At 39.5% G+C, this 19,237-nt stretch overlaps 1 protein-coding gene across 1 annotated transcript in view; it reads right to left on the bottom strand.

The window, feature by feature from the left end:
* RSBN1L (round spermatid basic protein 1 like) overlaps nucleotides 1–19,237 on the bottom strand; it is a 98,623-nt gene that overhangs the window by 78,031 nt on the left and 1,355 nt on the right. The window lies entirely within an intron of this gene.

Here is a 19,237-nt window from a genome sequence, read left to right on the forward strand (position 1 = left end):
GGAGTGGTGTCGCTCACCTGTAGTCCTAGCTACTCAAGAGGCTAAGATGGGAAGATAGCTTAAGGCCAGCAGTTCCAGACTGCAATGAGCTATGATCACACCACTGCACTCCAGCCTGGGCAACAGAGCAAGACGCTGTCTCCTTTGAAAAAAAAAAAAAAAAGAATATAAGAATAGATAGGCCAGACACAGTGGCTCAATGCCTCATGCCTGTAATCTCAGCACTTTGGGAGGCTGAGGCAAGCGGATCACCTGAAGTCAGGAGTTCAAGACCAGCCTGGTCAACATGGTGAAACCCCGTCTCTACTAAAAATACAAAAAATAGCCGGGCGTGGTGGCGCACGCCTGTAATTCCAGCTACTCGAGAGGCTGAGGCAGGAGAATCGCTTGAACACAGGAGGCGGAGGTTGCAGTAAGCCAAGATGGAGCCACTACACTCCAGCCTGGGTGACAGAGCAAGACACCGTCTCGAAGAAAAAAAAAAGATGGAAGATACACATGCAGCTTTTAAGTACAAAGATAATTCTGTCATGACTATAATTTCCTCCTAATTTAATCAATAAATTTAATGAAAATATCTAGAGCATGATAGGGGGTAGAAGAACTTTACAGAATAATTCTCAAGTTAATCAAAATGGGGAAAAAAAAAAAAAGGAGCCAGACGGCTGGGGCGGGAGGATCATCTGAGCCCAAGAGTTCAAGGCTGCAGTGAGCCACGATCGCACCACTACACTCCTACAGCCTGGGTGATAAAAGTGAGAGACTGTGTCAAAAAAACAAAACAAAACAAAACAAAACAAAAACAAAGAGAAAAAGACAAAGGGAATCTTGACCCAAACCTTACAGATGGAAGTTTTCAAAATGCATTGCAGACCTAAATGTGAAACCTAAACCTATAAAATGCCTAGAGAAAATCTAAGACAAAATCCTGTGATCTAGGGTTAGGAAAAGCTTTCGAAGTTAAGAACAAAAGATGTAAACCATAAAAGAAAAGTATAAAGTGGGCTTCATTAATTTATAAATTTCTGCTATGAAAAACTGTGAAAGGCAGTATTAAGAGAAAGAAAAGACAGAGAATGGTAGAAAACATTTGCAAAACATGTATCTGATAAAGGACTTCTACCCAGAATATACTGTAAACAACTTTCACAATTTGATAATAAGAAAACAACCCAATAACAGACACTTTGAACAGACAACTCATCAAAGAGATATACATATAGAAAATAAGTACATGAAAAGATGCTCAACATCACTATTCATTAGGGTAATGCAAATTAAAGCCACAATGAGGTACTACTATGCAACTACTAGAATGGCTGAAGATTTTTAAACTGGCAATATCAAGTTGGGAGTCTTTCTTGAGGGGAGGTCTGAATAAGGAAAAAACAGAGTTGGCAGAAATGAAAAATACAACCACCTTGGAAAACAGTTCAGCAGTTTCTTATGAACTTAAACACACTTAACAGCCCTCTTACACTTAACAGCCCAACAATTCCACTGCTAGGGCCAGGCACAGTGTCTCATGCTTGTAATTCCAGCACTTTGAGAGGCTACAGCAGGCGAATCACTTGAGGCCAGGAGTTCGAGACCTTCCTGGCCAACACGGTGAGCCCCCTATCTCGACTAAAAGCTTTTTAAAAATTACCCAAGTGTGGTGGCAGGCATCTGTAATCCCAGCTACTTGGGAGGCTAAGGCACAAGAATCACCTAGCCAAGATCACACTACTACACTCCAGCCTGGGCGACAGAGTTAGACTGTCACACACACACAAAAAATCCCACTGCCAGGTATTTACCCAAGAAAAATGAAAACATACATCCCCTCCAATCTTTTTTTTGAGACGGAGTCTTACTCTGCTGCCTAGGAGTGCAGTGGTGCAATCTCAGCTCACTGCAACCTCTGCCTCCCAGGTTCAAGCAATTCTCATGCCTCAGCCTCCCAAGTAGCTGGGATTACAGGCACATGCCATCACGCCTGACTAATTTTTGTATTTTTAGTAGAGATGGGGTTTCACCATGTTGGTCAGGCTGGTCTTAAACTCCTGACCTCAGGTGATCTGCCCATCTCAGCCTCCCAAAGTGCTGGGATTACAAGCATGAGTCACCACATCCAGCCCACTACAAGATTTTTTTTTTTTTTTTGAGATGGAGTCTCACTCTGTCACCCAGGCTGGAGTGCGGTGGTGCCATCTCAGCTCACTGCAAGCTCCGCCTCTCGGGTTCACGCTATTCTCCTGCCTCAGCCTCCCGAGTAGCTGGGACTACAGGCGCCTGCCACCATGCCCAGCTAACTTTTTTGTATTTTTAGTAGAAACAGGGTTTCACCGTGTTAGCCAGGATGGTCTCGATCTCCTGACCTCGTGATCGGCCTGCCTCAGCCTCCCAAAGTGCTGGGATTACAGGTGTGAGCCACCATGCCCGGCCACCCACTACAAGATTTCTATGTGGATGTTTAGGGCAGGCTTACCCACAATCTTCAAATACTAGAAACAATCCAAATGTCCATCAACTTGTAGCAACAAATTGTGCTATCTCCACAAAAGGAATTACTACTCAGAAATAAAAATAAATGAACTGATTCATGCAACTGTACTGATGGATCTCAAAAGCAATATAACAAGTGAAAAAAGCTAGACCAAAAAAGCTAGTGTATGACTCAACTTATATGACATTCTAAAAAAGGCAAAACTATTGGGACACAAAACAGATCACCCTTGGATTAGAGATGATGGGAGAGCACTGAGTAGCAAGACAGAACTTTCTGTGGTGATAAAAATCTGCTATGTTATTACTCTGCTGGTGGCTATCAACTATACATCAAAACTCATAAAACTATATACCTAAAAAGGGCAAATCTATTTTATATAAATTATAATTCAATAATGTTTCAAAAAGCCAGGAAAATTCTGAATAAGAGTATCGGGATTTTTGCCCTATAGATATCAAATCTATCCTAAAGATAGAGTAATGAGGGTGTTAGTTGAGCAGAAACAAACTTACAGAAGTAAATGTAAAAAAGTACAAATCTAAAAACAGAACCAACTACACATGTGATTTTAGTATGATAAATATTAGCATTCTACATCTTTGTGGAAAGGACTATTCAATAAATGATGTTAAAACAACTAATTATTGGAACAAAATTAATTTGGATTCCTAATTTTGTGTCTAAATAAATTCTAAACAGAGCAAAGATTTTAATCAATAATGTCATATAAAATAATAATAGGCTATTTAAGAAAATATTTTTATGAACTAAAGGTAGAAATAACTTTTCTAAGAAATAAAAGCCAGAACCAGGTGAGGTGGCTCACACCTATAACTCCAACACAGGGAGGAGGCCAAGGCATGAGGCCAGGAATTTGAGATTAGCCTGGGTAACACAGCAAGACTGTGTGTCTGTTTTTAAAAAAAGGAAGAGAGAGGCCGGGCGTGGTGGCTCACGCCTGTAATCCCAGCACTTTGGGAGGCCGAGGTGGGTGGGTCATGAGGTCAGGAGATCGAGACCATCCTGGCTACTAACATGGTGAAACCCCATCTCTACTAAAAATACAAAAAATAAGCTGGGCATGGCGGTATAGTCCCAGCTACTTGGGAGGCTGAGGTAAGAACAGAGTGAGACTCTGTCTCAAAAAAAAAAAAACAGGAAGAGAGAAAAATAAAAGCCAAAAAATTAAATTACTGATCAATTTGAGTACATAAAAACATAAAACTTCCACATGAAAGACCAAGCACACCCCCTTAAATAATGTTTATGAACTAATGATAGTTTAGAGAGAAAACTGCCACAGTAAAGGGCTAATATGTCTAATATACAAAGTTTCACAAATCAATTTTTAAAAAAAGAAAAGGATAAGTCCCTTAGACTTGGCAAAGCACATGAACATATAAGTGAAATGTGAAAATATGTTTAATCTTAATCATTAATAAATGCAAACAATAAAATCTTCAACAATCAAAACGTGGAAGATTTTGAAATCTGAGAAAACAGCATTGGAAAGAATGTAAAAAATGGACAGTCTCATATATAATGCAAGTGATACAGCAAATTGTTTATCTTTCAGGAAAGCATTATTTATCAAAATTTAAAGTGTATGTATTTTTAACTTTCCCCTTACCCCCTATAATTCAACTTTTAGAACTTTATCCTAAGTTTTAAGTGAATAAATGCCTAACACATGAAGTTTTATTTTAGCATCATTTACAATAGAAAAAAGAATCTCATGTCCCACAATATAGTATCAGTTAAATATATTATGGTTTATACATATAATGCAAACATGAATACTAGGTAAGCAATTAAAATTGATAATATAGTTCTACATGTATTGACATGGAACAGTATTTCTAATATACTGCTAAATGAAAAAAGCAGGTTGCAGAACACATAAACAATGCTGTGTGCATTAAAAAATCATATATGTGGCCAGGCACAGTAGCTCAAGCCTGTAATCCCAGAACTTTGGGAGGCTGAGGAGGGTGGATCACCTGAGGTCAGACGGAGTTTAAGACCAGCCTGGCCAACATGGTGAAACCTGTCTCTACAAATATACAAAAATTACCCAGGCATGATGGCACGTGTATATAATCCCAGCTACTCGGGAGGCAGAGGCAGGAAAATTGCTTGAACCTGGAGTGGAGGTTGCAGTGAGCTGAGAGATTGCGCCACTGCACTCCAGCCTGGATGACAGAGCGAAACTCCGTCTCAAAAAAAAAAAAAAAAATCATGTATGTCTATATAAGATTTGTACACATATAAAAAAGCATGTGCATAAAAAATTATATACATGTATATACTAAGTGAAAATAATACACTAAGTGAAAATATAATCATTAAAACATAATAGTATTTCAGATGCTTTTCTTCCTAAAATTTGAATTATTTTTACAATGAACATATATTACTATAACTAGAAATTTTTATTACGCAATTTTCACTGTGATTACAAAAAAAATCTTACAATTATAAAATGTCAAACGAGCTTACAAAGAACTTTCAGTATTTGGTTCAAACCTCTTATTTTACAGATGAAGACCCTTACCCTCACGCAGGTTTTACTCCTTTCCTTCAGATCACAAATGGGTGGTAGGGCAAGAATTTGCTCCTAAGGCCTCCTGATTCTCAGTCCTACGGTTTTTCCATTGTATATTACACAACATGTATGTTTTCACTCATAATTCTATACATATGGAAGTATGCACAACAGGTAAAATTTTACTAAAAATTTACACTGTACTTAAATATGGTTACTTCTGGACACAGAACAATTACTCAAAATGCCACTATTCTAAAATAAGAAAAAGTATTCCCTCCTTTACTTCTATCTATTCATTCCCAAACTGTTATTGGTTAACACAGCTTTAACAATACAGGCTGGGCACTGTGGCTCACACTTGTAATCCTAGTACTTTCAGAGGCTAAGACAGGAGGATTGCCTGAACGCAGGAGTTCAAGACCAGCCTGAGCAACACAGCAAGAAGCCATATCTACAAAAAACTTTTTTTAAATCAGCCAGGTGTGGTGGTGCTCACCTGTAGTCCTAGCTACTCAAGAGGCTGGGGCAAGGGGACTGCATGAGCCCAGGAGTTCAACATTACAGTGGGCTATAATCAAGCCACTGCACTCTGGCCTGGGTGACAGCAAGACTATGTGCCAAAGAATAAAAATAGCAAAAAAAAAAAAAAAAATTTAATATGCAAAATATCTTTTTTATACAATGTAGTGCTAAGTTTCAACTATGTGCGGTTAGGGTATACAAAATGGCAATTCTGAGAACTCAATTTGTCAAATATAATTTGGTTAGTATTTACCCACACAGTTTATTTCCTTTCCACTTGACAATTTGCCTGTTGTCTATGAGCTGCTGGTCAACTTCTTATCCCATTATCACCCTTCTGCTGTTTTCAGTTTGAAATACCAGCCAATTGTTTTTCTAAATGATAATCAGGCATCTCTTCTGAGCAGGCAAAAAGGGCTGAAATATACTGCAACTCATTCAGTTCCCAAATATGTATCCAGAAGTTGAAGGTCTGATCCAAAAGAAGATAATCACAGACCCAGCTTTCACAGAACTTACAGTCTAGCAAAGATGACAAACAAGTTACTAAAATGAAGGAAAGAAGGCTGGGCACGGTGGCTCAAGCCTGTATAGCATTTTGGGAGGCTGAGGCAGGCGGATCACTTGAGGTCAGGAGTTTGAGACCAACCAGGCCAACATGGTGGAACTCCATCTCTACTAAAAATACAAAAGTTAGCCAGGCATGATGGCAGGCGCCTGTAATCCCAGCTACTCGGGAGGCTGAGGCAGGAGAATCACTTGAACCCAGGAGGCAGAGTTTACCGTGAGCCAAGATCGCACCACTACACTCCAGCCTGAGCAACACAGCGAGACTCCATCTCAAAAACAACAAAAAACAAGAAAATGAAGTAAAGAAAGTCAGGATAAGAGAATAACAAAGTGAAGGGAACCTAATCTAGTCATAGAGGAGCACAGACCTCCCTCTCAAGTTGAGACCTAGAGAGATGAGCAGACATTAGCTAGGTGTAGTAAAAGTGTGGAGCTGGGGATGGAAAGAAAATGGGGAGAGAAAGTTCTAGGCGGCGAGGAGCACTGAGGAGAACCTGAAGAACCAAACAAGAATATGATCATCCAGAGCTTTGGAAGACATTTCAAGGAATCTGAACTTCATCCCATAAGCAGAAAAGTGAGATGATCAGACATGCATTTAGATGAGATACAGGGTTCAGGGTGGTATGTCTGTAGACTATATATGCATTTAGATATCTGGTTATCACTCTGACTATATAGCATGAAGAATGAAGTGAAAGCACATGGATCTGAAATGGGGAGCCCACTAAGGAGGCAACTGTGCAATAATCCTGGCAAGAGATAATGGTAATTTGAACTAAAGCTAGTAGAAAAGACAGAGCAAAAGTGGAAAGATATGAAAGACAGTGAGTGGTAACACGATTTGCCTACAAGTTAAATGAGAGCAGAGGGTACAAATCCAGTTTTCAAGACGAAGCCACTAGGTATATGGTACTGAGACAAGGAACATACATAGCAAGACAAATCTAGATAAAGAAGACTAAAAGTTTTGAACACATTAATTTTACAGTTTTAAAAAATATCTAAGGACATATTAAATGTCAAGGAGGCAATTTATATAGATTTAAAAATGGACTAAGTTAAAATTTGAGGAGTGCTAACAATGGACACTAGAAAACTACCAGGGCAATTAGCAAAACCCAGAAAGAAGAGTACAAAGGGCCCAAAACCAAACCAAATGCTGAAAATTAGTGGCAGAAGACACATAAGGAAAATTAGCGGGTGGGGCTGGAAGACTGAACAGTTAATTGGTTACCTAGGAACTAAGAAGGATTCTAGATTATTTGCTCCTCATAAAAAAAAGTAACTATTGGTGGGGAACGGTGGCTCAAGCTTGTAATCCCAGCACTTTGGGAGGCCAAGGCGGGTGGATCACCTGAGGTCAGGAGTTTGAGGCCAGCCTGGCCATTATGGTGAAACCCCGTCTCTACTAAAAATACAAAAATTAGCCGGGCGTAGTGGTAGGCGCCTGTAATTCCAGCTAATTGGGAGGCTGAGGCAGGAGAATCGCTTGAACCCGGGAGGCGCAGGTTGCAGTGAGCCGAGATTGTGCCACTGCACTCCAGCCTGGGTGACAAGAGTAAGACTCCGTCTCAAAAAAAAAAAAGAAAAGAAAAGAAAAAAATAACTACTGCTATCTGCCACTGTAAGGACAGTTCTAAAAGGGTCCCCTCCACACAGGCAGGCAGACACACATACACATAGACACACACACACACACACACACACACACACAACAGAATCCCTTCTATGTTGAGCAGTTATTTTTAACCCTTACCACTGACTCACCACTAATTTTGAGTTCTATCTGATAACAAAACTCTAATATAAGGTACCTGCCTACATTTCAAACTCAGTTCTGCGGGCCAACTCTCAATTCTTCAGTGATATGCTTATTCTCTTCATCTGAAGCCATGAAAATATCTATGAATCCTTTCTTGCTACATATTCAATAATCAAGATGTTTTATCATATATTTCTCTCTAGGTTTTCCTTTCCATGTCCAAGTATACCAATCATTTTATCAGTAAAATCACTTCATTTCACTAATACAGTAGTCTTCAATATCTGTCTCCAATTCTTCTCTCAGCCATCCTACAAAATGCCAAAGTTATTATTGCTAAAATGCCAATTTGAATATAGCATCACCCTCCTAAAAAACCGTGTCTTGCTGTTGCCCACAAAATAGTCTGAACTCGGCAGGGCGCGGTGGCTCACGCCTGTAATCCCAGCACTTTAGGAGGCCGAGGCGGGTGTATCTCGAGGTCAGGAGATCGAGACCATCCTGGCTAACATGGTGAAACCCCGTCTCTACTAAAAATACAAAAAGTGAGCCAGGCGTGGTGGCGGGCACCTGTAGTCCCAGCTACTCGGGAGGCTGAGGCAGGAGAACGGCATGAACCCGGGAGGCGGAGCTTGCAGTGAGCCGAGATCATGCCACTGCACTCCAGCCTGGGCGACAGAGCGAGACTCATCTCAAAAAAAAAAAAAAAAAAATAGTCTGAACTCCTCCCCCTGGCAAAAGGAAGGCACATTGTGGCCGACTTTCAATTGCCATGCCATCTTAACTTCCAACTTTGTACAAAAGCATCAATCTCAGCCAGTGGTTCTTCTTCACACACCACCGAACATGCCACGCACCCTCCTGCCTCTACAATCTTATTCACACCATCCCACCCCGCTACCCCAAACAAGCCTGTCTCCATCATCTCCATTTACCTAAATTCTACTCTTCCTCCAAAACCCAGTTCATTCATTTGGTAGTCTCACAATGCAAAGTATGATTCTGGATGAAGGAGACTTAAAACCAAATTTAACAAAGTTTGCATGGTATTTGAGAACTGGGGCTCTGAAATCAGACTATAAAGATCTGAAACCTAGATTTACAACTTATTTTATATTTAAATTTTCTGAACTTCCATACAGTATTTATGAAAAGCTAATATCTAATTAAACTTTAAAGGACTTGTGAAAATTATATAAAACCACAGTGTATGTAAAGTGCTGAGTACAGGTCTATAAATCTTAGCAATTATTATTATTATTTCTGTCCTCAAAGAGCTCATATCCCAGCTCATGGTGCACCCAAGTACTCACTGTATAAGCTTATGACCTATCTTGAAAGTGCTTGATATAGATGCCAGGTCATCTATAATTTAAAAAAAGAAAGAAGTGCTTGACAAAATTTACAAATTTTGGTACTTTCATTATTATCAAATGAGAAAACTGAGTAATAATGAATATTTACTCCTTTAAGATATAAAATTCATCAGTAATTCAACCAGCATATTATTCCAGGACATCTGCTTTCCATATATTGCTCCAATGACAAACCAGTGAAAGTGGCTCGGAGTTGAATATCTACAGGAAATATATACTCTTCTATAAAACAAGCTAACAAAAGTAGCTACTTAAATATGTAATGCAAAGATGGTTGATAAAATTAATTTCTTAATAAAACGGTATTATATATTTTTTCTTCAGATTAATCATTGAGAGTAAGGGAAAGGTCATAAATGATCACTAAAACAATACCTGCTCTGAAGGACTTCATAAAATCTAGTTCAAGGCCAGACACGGTTGGCTCAAGCCTGTAATCCCAGCACTTTGGGAAGCCAAGGCGGGTGGATCACTTGAGGTCAGGCATTCAAGACCAGTCTGGTCAACATGGTGAAACCCTGTCTCTACTAAAAATACAAAAATTAGCTGGATGTGGTGGCACACAACTATAATTCCAGCTATTTGGGTGGCTGAGGCATGAGAATCACTTGAACCTGGGAGGCAGAGGTCGCAATGAGCCAAGATCGCACCACTGCACTCCAGCCTGGGTGACAGAGTGAGACTCTATCTCAAAAAAAAATAAAAAAAAAAATAAAAATCTAGTTTAATGGGAATTCATATGGGTATACAGTTAATTTACATTAGCCAAGACAGGACATTATGGAATAGAGTTTATAATTTTAAATTATACACAGTATCATTAATATATATTTGCTAGATTTAAAAATTGGCAGGGCTTTTTTATTTTTGGCCATGTTACCAATAATAGATTACCAACTGTAATTGCACTACTACAATCAATCTTTATCTTGAAGCACTGTGCAAGTGGCCTTCCAAAATTCAAACTATGGTGAATTAAGAATTCAATAAAAGTGTTTATTTACCAGAAGATTCTGACCATACAGGTAACAATAAACTTACAGTATTTATTCTGGTATCTGAAATCAAAATAGATCGCCAAATTTTAAACTAGACATAGGAGGAGCAATTTATACTGAATTTCCCACCCCCCAAAATAATTCATTTTATATTTAGAAATCATTTGGCATCATTCTTTAACCCCCAATGAAATGGTTAGGCTGGGATAATTAACAATATAATACCATTAAGGCCAGGCCTAGTGGTTCACGCCTGTAATCCCAGCACTTTGGGAGGTCGAGACGGGCACATCAATTGAGGTCAGGAGTTGGAGACCAGTCTGGCCAACATGGTAAAACCCTGTCTCTATTAAAAATAGAAAAGTTGCTGGGCGCGGTGGCTCATGCCTGTAATCCCAGCGCTTTGGGAGGCCAAGGCAGGCAGATCATGAGGTCAGGAGCTCGAAACCAGCCTGGACAACATGGTGAAACACCATCTCTACTAAAAATACAAAAAATTAGCCTGATGTAGTGGCAGGCGTCTGTAATCCCAGGTACTCAGGAGGCTGAGGCAGGAGAATCGCTTGAACCTGGGAGGCAGAGGTTGCAGTGAATCGAGATCGCACCATTGCACTCCACCATGGGCGACAAAAGCAAGATTCCGTCTCAAAAAAAAAAAAAAAATTAAATACAAAAGTTAGGTGGGCATGGTGGCAGGCACCTGTAATCTCAGCTACTTGGGAGGCTGAGGCAGGAGAATCACTTGAACCTGGGAGGTGGAAGTTACAGTGAACGAAGATCACATCACTACACTCCAGCCTTGGTGACAAAGTGAGACTTCATCTCAGAAAAAAACAAAAAAGAAAATGTTATTAAGTAAAAGACAGGGAATTGGATATTCACAATGCATCACCCCACAGATAACAAGCTAAATGCAAATATAAAAATGAACCATTACAGGCCAGCGTGGTGGCTCACGCCTGTAATCATGAGGCCGAGGCAGGCGGATCACCTGAGGTCAGGAGTTCAAGACCAGCCTGATCAACATGGTGAAACCCTGTCTCTACTAAAAATACAAAAATTAGCTGGGCATGGTGGCATGTGCCCATAATCCCAGGCACCCAGGAGGCTGAGGCAGGAGAATCACTGGAACCCAGGAGGCAGAGGCTGCAGTGAGCCGAGATTGAGCCACTGCACTCCAGCCTGGACAACAGAGCAAGACTCCGTCTCAAAAAAAAAAAAAAAAAAAAAAAAAACGAACCATTACAATGGAGAGACCTAGTGGTCACCTCAATCAAGCAATCAAATTTAGCATCATTAATAATGGGACAATCTAAAGACTGTATGCTTCCTGATCCAGATGTAATATGAGTACCTAGGAAACACTCTCACCAAAATTGTTTAACTTGAATTTAATCAAGTCTTTCTAGTTAACTTCCAATTTACAAGAAATACAAAGTATCACCACAATAGGACAATTATTTAAAAATTATGAATACAGGAAAATCTGCATGATAATAGGTATGCTGGACTGGTATCTTCAAAAAGTCAATGTCATATTAAAAAGTCAAGGTACATGTATTTTATCACAATTTTTAAAATAATTTTTTAACAAGAGCTAATCTGGAAAATATAAAAGCAAATCTAGACTGGCAATATACCAAATTAATGATAGTATGGGGGTTAAGATATTGGAGATACATCAGTTAATGATAGTTTGGGGTAGAGGAAGAATCTCACTCATATTTATACACTCACACACACACAATTAAAATTTTTTTTTTTTTTTTTTGAGAGAGAGTTTCGCTCTTGTCGCCTGTCGCCCACGGAAGAGTGCAATGGTGCCATCTTGGCTCACTGCAACCTCTGCCTACCAGGTTCGAGCGATTCTCCTGCCTCGGCCTCCCAAGTAGCTGGGATAACAGGCACCCAACACAGCTAATTTTTGTATTTTTGGTAGAGACGGGGATTCACCATGTTGGCCAGGCTAGTCTCAAACTCCTGACCCCAGGTGATCCACCCACCTCAGCCTCCCAAAGTGCTGGGTTTACAGGCATGAACCACCGCGCCTGGCCACAATTTAAACTTTATAAGCACTATTAATTATGTAATGGGAAAAAAAAAATCAGCTCTAATTGTTTCTTAGTGAAATTATTTATGTCTGGAATATGCTTTAAAATGCTAGAGCCAAAAATAAATAAGTGGAGGAGGGGAGGTGAAAAAAACTGTTGAAGTAGCATAATGGGTACACCCAGAATTCAATGTACACTGGTTTCTTTTGTATTAATTAAAAATCTTGTGATTAAAAAGTTAAACTTTTCAATCTGTAATTCAAGAAAAAATAAAATATACAACATAAAGTTTAATGTATACTCAAAAATGAAAAAGTTCTGAAGTTGTAAGTTTATTATTATTTTTCAATATCCTATTTTAGGTAGTTTATCCATTACTTGAAAATTTTAATTCACTTGAGATTGGTGAAAAATTAATGAGATTTATTATGTCAACTTAAAACTTCTGAAATACAAACTTCTTTCAAAAAGTTAGTATTGTTCATTCTAACATGTCAGGTGGTCTCAGAAACCAGGACACCATGGGAAAATTAGACAAATTATACTTACTTGTGAATTCAGTGAAACTACATGTCTCCAATGTGTTAGGTATGAAACAAAGGTCAGGAACTAGCATCCCTTACGAATGCCTAACAATATGCCAGCTTCTACAATATACCATGTTCACATAATTCTAACAATCACCCTGTGAAAATATCATCCCTTTATAAGAGATATATGTCAGCTCAAAAAGAGTAAGTGTATCGGGGCGTGCTTGCACACCTGTAGTCCTAGCTACTGGGGAGGGTGAAGCAGGAGGATCCTTTGAGCTCAGGAGTTCAAGGTTACATTGAGCTATGATTGTGCCACTGCATTCCAACCTGGGCAACAGAGCAAGACACCTGTCTCTTAAAAATATACCCAAACAGGCCGAGCGCAGTAGCTCACGCCTGTAATCCTAGCACTTTGGGAGGGTGAGGCAGGCAGATCACCTGAGGTTAGGAGTTCGAGACCAGCCTGGCCAACATAGTGAAACCCCATCTCTACAAAAATACAAAAATTAGCTGGGCATGTTGGTGGGCACCTGTAGTCCCAGCTACCTGGGAGGATGAGGCAGGAGAATCACTTGAACTTGGGAGGCAGAGGTTGCAATGAGCAAGATTGTGCCACTGCACTCCAGCCTGGGTGAAATAGAGTCCTTCTCAAAAAAAAAAAAAAATACCCAAACAGTAGGAAAAAAGAGACAAACACACACACTCCACCTCTGACATAACTAGGAGATACTGTAACTATTACCTGAAATACAACGTACAAAGACAAAAAACTGATGGTAGAATGGTAAATGCCTTAGCATAATGGGAGAGATAATGACCAACAATCCTCTTTACTCTGCAATACCCCAGAAAAGCTCAGAAATCAGAGGGCACTAGGAAATAGGGCAGAATACCCACAAACACACACTCCTAAGGGAACAAGAGGTATGGTCCTCAGCAAAACTGAATCAGAGTGGCTCCAAGATGAGGGGTATCCCTCACAGAAAAGAGAAGTGAAATGCTGGTATGAAAACAGGGAGACTAGGTAAAAACTTACGAAATGAATGACAAGACTTGTAGCTTTCTTCCCCCATGAAGCACTAGAACCCTGTCATACAAACTCATTACCTCTGCCGAGCCCTTCGCTATGGACTGAATCATGCCTCCCCAAAATCCATATGTTGAAGCCTCAATGCCCGATGTGACTGCATCTGCAAATAAGGCTTTTCGGAGGTAACTAAGATTAAATGAGGTCAAAGGGCACAGTCCCAATCCAATAAAATTGGTAGCTTTATAAAGAGAAAAGTAAGAGATTTTTCTTTCCATTATAGGAAAAGTCATGTGAGCACACAGGAAGAAGGCAGTCATCTACAGACCAGGAAAAGAGCCCTAACCAGAACCCGGCCATGATGGCATGCTGACCTCAGGCTTCCAGCCGCCAGAATTATAAAAAAATTAATTTCTGTTAAGTCACCCATTCTATGGTATTTTATTATAGCAGCCGGAGTGACTAAGACACCCCTCCTCTCTCCATCATTCCACCCACACAGAGACAGGAAAATTAAAGGACTTCTATCTGAAGAAACTGAAAGCCTTCTTACCCACCACCCAGAGAAAAGAAATGAAGATTAAAAACACAGCAGTCCATTAGTCATTAACCTTGCTCATGATCACAAAGATCTGAACAAAACCTCCAACTAAAAGAAAGCAACCAAAACATACAGAAATAAGAAGAACCAAAAACAACAGGAAGAACAGAAGAACACCTCAAAGAAGCTGTAATTAATATCCTTGAAGAAGAAACAGAAAATGTTGCACCCATGAAAAAGGAACAAAATACTGTAATACTGAAACAAAGGACAGGAGCTCTTAAAAATTCTTATTAAAAGCTTAAACTTTTCTGGGCGCGTTGGCTCACATCTGTAATCCCAGCAATTTTGGGAGGCCGAGGCGGGTGGATCATGAGGTCAGGAGTTGGAGACCGGCCTGGCCAACATAGTGAAACCCTATCTCTACTAAAAAATACAAAAAATTAGCTGGGTGTGGTGGTATGCACCTGTAGTCCCAGTTACTCGGGAGGCTGAGGCAGGAGAATCACGCGAACCTGGGAGGCAGAGGTTGCAGTGAGCCGAAATTGCACCATTGCACTCCAGTCTGGGCAACAGTGCGAGACGGTCTCAAAAAAACAAAAGCTAAAACTTTAAAATTCAGTCAAGGCCAGCCATGGTGGCTCACACCTATAATCCCAGCACTTTGGGAGGCCAAGGCAGACAGACCACCTGAGCCCAGGAGTTCGAGACCAGCCTGGCCAACCTGGAGGAACCCCATCTCTACTAAAAATACAAACAATTAGCTGGGCGTCATGGCACACACCTGTAATCCCAGCTACTTGTGAGGCTGAGGCAGGAGAATTGCTTGAACCCAGGTGGCAGAGGCTGCAGTGAGCCAAGATCATGCCATTGCACTCCAGCCTAGGCAACAGAGTGACACTCCATCTCAAAAAAATAAATAAATAAAGTAAAATTCAGTCAAAGTTCAGAAGGAAGAGTGAGATGTGAAGAAAAACACCAAAGATAAAAATATACAAATTATAAAATTCAGTGAAAGGATTGAAATCCCCCAGATACTAAAATAGACAACTTTTTGGAGATCAGACGTCTTAACACCTACTTTGGGAACCAGGCAATAATGGAACATCACCTTCAAACTTTTGAGGGAAAATTATTTCCAATGCAGAAATCTCTCAACCACCAGTCAAGTAAAAGGGTAAAAAGGAAATCCAAAATGAAGGAAGAAACCAAAAGGAAGGCATGAGGTCCGGAAAAGTAAAATTCAACGAAAGTTAAAGAAATTCCCAGAATGTCAGCTAAGGAAAGTCCCAAGGTGATAGCTATGCAGCAGGCCTAAACAGGAAACAACCCAGGATAAAGCAGTAAGGACAGCTACAGAAGGGATGTCTTGTTTTTTTTTTGGTTGTTGTTATTTTGTTTTTTTGTTTTTTGTTTTTTTTTTTTTTTTGAGCCAGAGTCTTGCTCTGTCGCCCAGGCTGGAGTGCAGTGACGCCATCTCAGCTCACTGCAACCTCCGCCTCCAGGGTTCAAGCGATGCCTCAGCCTCCCAGGCAGCTGAGACTATAGGCGCGCGCCGCCACACCCAGCTAATTTTTTGTATTTTTAGTAGAAATGGGGTTTCACCGTGTTACCCAGGCTGGTGTTGAACTCCTGAGCTCAGGCGATCCGCCAGCTTCGGCCTCCCAAAGTGCTGGGATTACAGGCGTGAGCCACTGCGCCCGGCCCCAGAAGGGATGTCTACAGGAACAAATGGAACGGGTAAGTTTATCTGACAGATTTGCCCGTGTGGAAAATTGTATTGAGAAGCATTTTATGGAGCTACTGGAGGGCACAGAAAGACTCTGCCAGAGAAAACTAAGCAAATGAAAAAAATGAGACACGAAAAACAAAAGGTTACACAAGAAAATAAAATCATAGTAAATTATTCCCTCAGCAGAGACAAATATTTAGTCATATGATAAAAACTCTGAATATGAATTTAACCTAAAATTGTGCAGTAACAATATTGGAGGAGAGTGTAGTTAGAAAAATCTTCAGACACCCATCGCTTTGACATCACTCACATTTATATACCTCAAATTATTTGATTCTAAGAAAAGCTGCTATTTTCATTAGAGTTAAATCCTGCAACTACACTTTCAAGACAAAAATTCAGTGAAATGCTGGTTTTGTCTTGAAATACTTCACAGGGTCATTTTAAGGAAAAAAGTAAGTTAACAAATACAAAGCAAAAGTACTAACAAAAATTAGAAGATCTATACAAATTTTACTGGTTACTGGAGTCAGTGAAGGCACATTGATAGCTAATGAAATATTTGTTGTGTTGTTTGCCATAAAATAATTCTAAATTTTGGAAACCCTTGGTATATGTCCACTTTTACTTTCCACACTTACCAATTCTACAATTTATTCAGTCTTACAGGAATACTGACTAACTCTTCAGTAAATTACCTCCATAAGCACTAAAATCAGGTTATTTTCTGGTTTTAAAAATCTAAAATGTTGGCCGGGCACGGTGGCTCACGTCTGTAATCTCAGCACTTTGGGAGGCCAAGGCAGGCGGATCACAAGGTCAGGAGTTTGAGACCAGCCTGGCCAACATGGTGAAACCCCCTCTCTACTAAAAATACAAAAATTAGCCAGGCGTGTTGGTGAGTGCCTGTAATTCCAGCCACTCGGGAGGCTGAGGCAGGAGAATTGCTTGAACCCGGGAGGTGGAGGTCGCAGTGAGCCTAGATCACACCACTGCACTCCAGCCTGGGCAACAAGAGCGAGACTCTGTTTCAAAAAAAAAAAAAAAAAAAAAATCTAAATTGTTTTGCACTTTTCCTTTTTATAAGAAATTTAACTTTTACTTGGTGAGTCAAGCTATCACGCGAGTCAGCTACAGCACTATGATTAGATGGCCTTAGAGATTGTGAGGCATCAGGCCCTGGTACTAAATGGAGCCATATTAGTATACTTTCGTAATTCTCTTGTTCATCATTCTTAACTTTCATATCTGTCAATGATCCTTCCTCTATCAGCATTCACCCATCTTTCAATTAGTTATAGGGTTAAAAAAATTAATAACTATGCTTCAGACTCAAATAACATTTACTAAATACCCTGCTAGGCCCTTTCATACACATGCTTTCATTTAACCCAAATACATTCTGTTAGAATTGTCACCAATGTAAAAATAAAGCAGTTCTGACTTAGAACTTTTTAAAAGCCCTACTATTAATACAAGAGCTTAATTGTTTAATCAAATTGGGGTGCAGGCTAGGTCTTTCGGGTGTGTGTGGTTCAGTTTTGTTTTGTTGAGGGAGAATCTCTTCCTTGTTTAGGTGTCTTTATAGCTAATGTCTGGTTCTGAATCAGACTGTTCTATCAGCCAGCTGTGGATAATTGAGGGGTTACTGAACCATGCACAGCCAACTCAGGGCAACATTAAAAAGAGGTATATACCTAAACAAACACTTGGTCACCCATTCACTAAGATTTTTACAAAAAGCACAGAGAAATGAGCATTGTATTGCAAATTAGGACTTTCATATTTGCAATTATATCTATAATAAAGGCATGTATGTATTCTTGCTATACCACTTGTTAATACCGCTATTTAAGAATCTTCTTAATTCGTTAAAACAGAACCTCAATTCAGTTAAATCCAAACTTTAGAAAGATATAAGTATTCCCCAAGTTACGAGGGAAAAATTTTCACCATTAAATTTACCACCAAGACACAGAAAAGCAATCTTTTTCTCTGATAGTTTTTCCTCAACAAGATAGCATTTGTGTCTGAAAAAAATGAAAGTCTTACAGTAGTGTTAGTATCTTGTCACTACTCCAAAAAACCCACATAGGTCATGGGAAAAGATCATTCCCACATCTTAATGTAAAACCTATCACTGTTTATATCCAGGATTAATAATATTAGTGTTAACCCTCAAAAGAAGGATTCTAAATGTAATTGAAAAGACTATAAAAATTCCTCTTTAACAACCATTTTACTTTAAGGACCATTTGTGTACTCCACATTTTAAGTTAGAATTGTTAAAGAATGCTTACTTATTTCTTCTCAAATATTCCACTACTCCAACTGTGTAATACTCATATCCACTTCCTCTTTCAGAGAACTTAGAGCAAATGTGCAGTTTACACACCACAAACACTAGTGATGATACCAAGCTGCATATGGACAAACTTCCAGGCACTTATCTCCTAAATTTTACATATAATTGTTAAAACAAAATAGCTTTAAAATACTAACCACCTGGAATTCCTGACTAAAAGTACCATAAATCCCATCCTCAAAGCCACTTTCCTAGAAGCAACACTCCCGGAAGCTGAAAGATATTTACATTGCACCGGAGTCCCTGATGGCTATGCTTAGATGTTAGAGCTTCGCTACAGGCAAAAAATATCAAGGAAGAAGTGACACTATTGCTACATGCATGCACATGCAGCATGTTTTAAGTTGTGAAAACAAACCATTATAATCCAAACAGAGACTTTTTCATGATCTGAGCTACTGCTAGATCAGCAATGCTAAAACTGCTTGACATTTCTTTTTCTAAAAAACAAAAAGTTATCTGATAACACTGTGTAGCAGTGTACATTTATAATAATTATGCGCTTTAAGCTTGCGATCACATAAAGATTTGATTTTCAACTAGTCTGTGTGTTGCACTATTGTCAGATCATTGTGTATCCGCAGCTGAAGTGGTGGAAACACCTGAAAAATTATACGACTAGCCTACATTTAAAAACAAAACTGACCCTGTCTGACAAGAACCCTTAAGAATTTGCCTTTTTCTAATGCTCAAACATTCTGCAGCCGCTTGATCT

Source organism: Nomascus leucogenys, chromosome 13 (assembly GCF_006542625.1).
Source record: "Nomascus leucogenys isolate Asia chromosome 13, Asia_NLE_v1, whole genome shotgun sequence".
NCBI classification, from domain to species: domain Eukaryota; kingdom Metazoa; phylum Chordata; class Mammalia; order Primates; family Hylobatidae; genus Nomascus; species Nomascus leucogenys.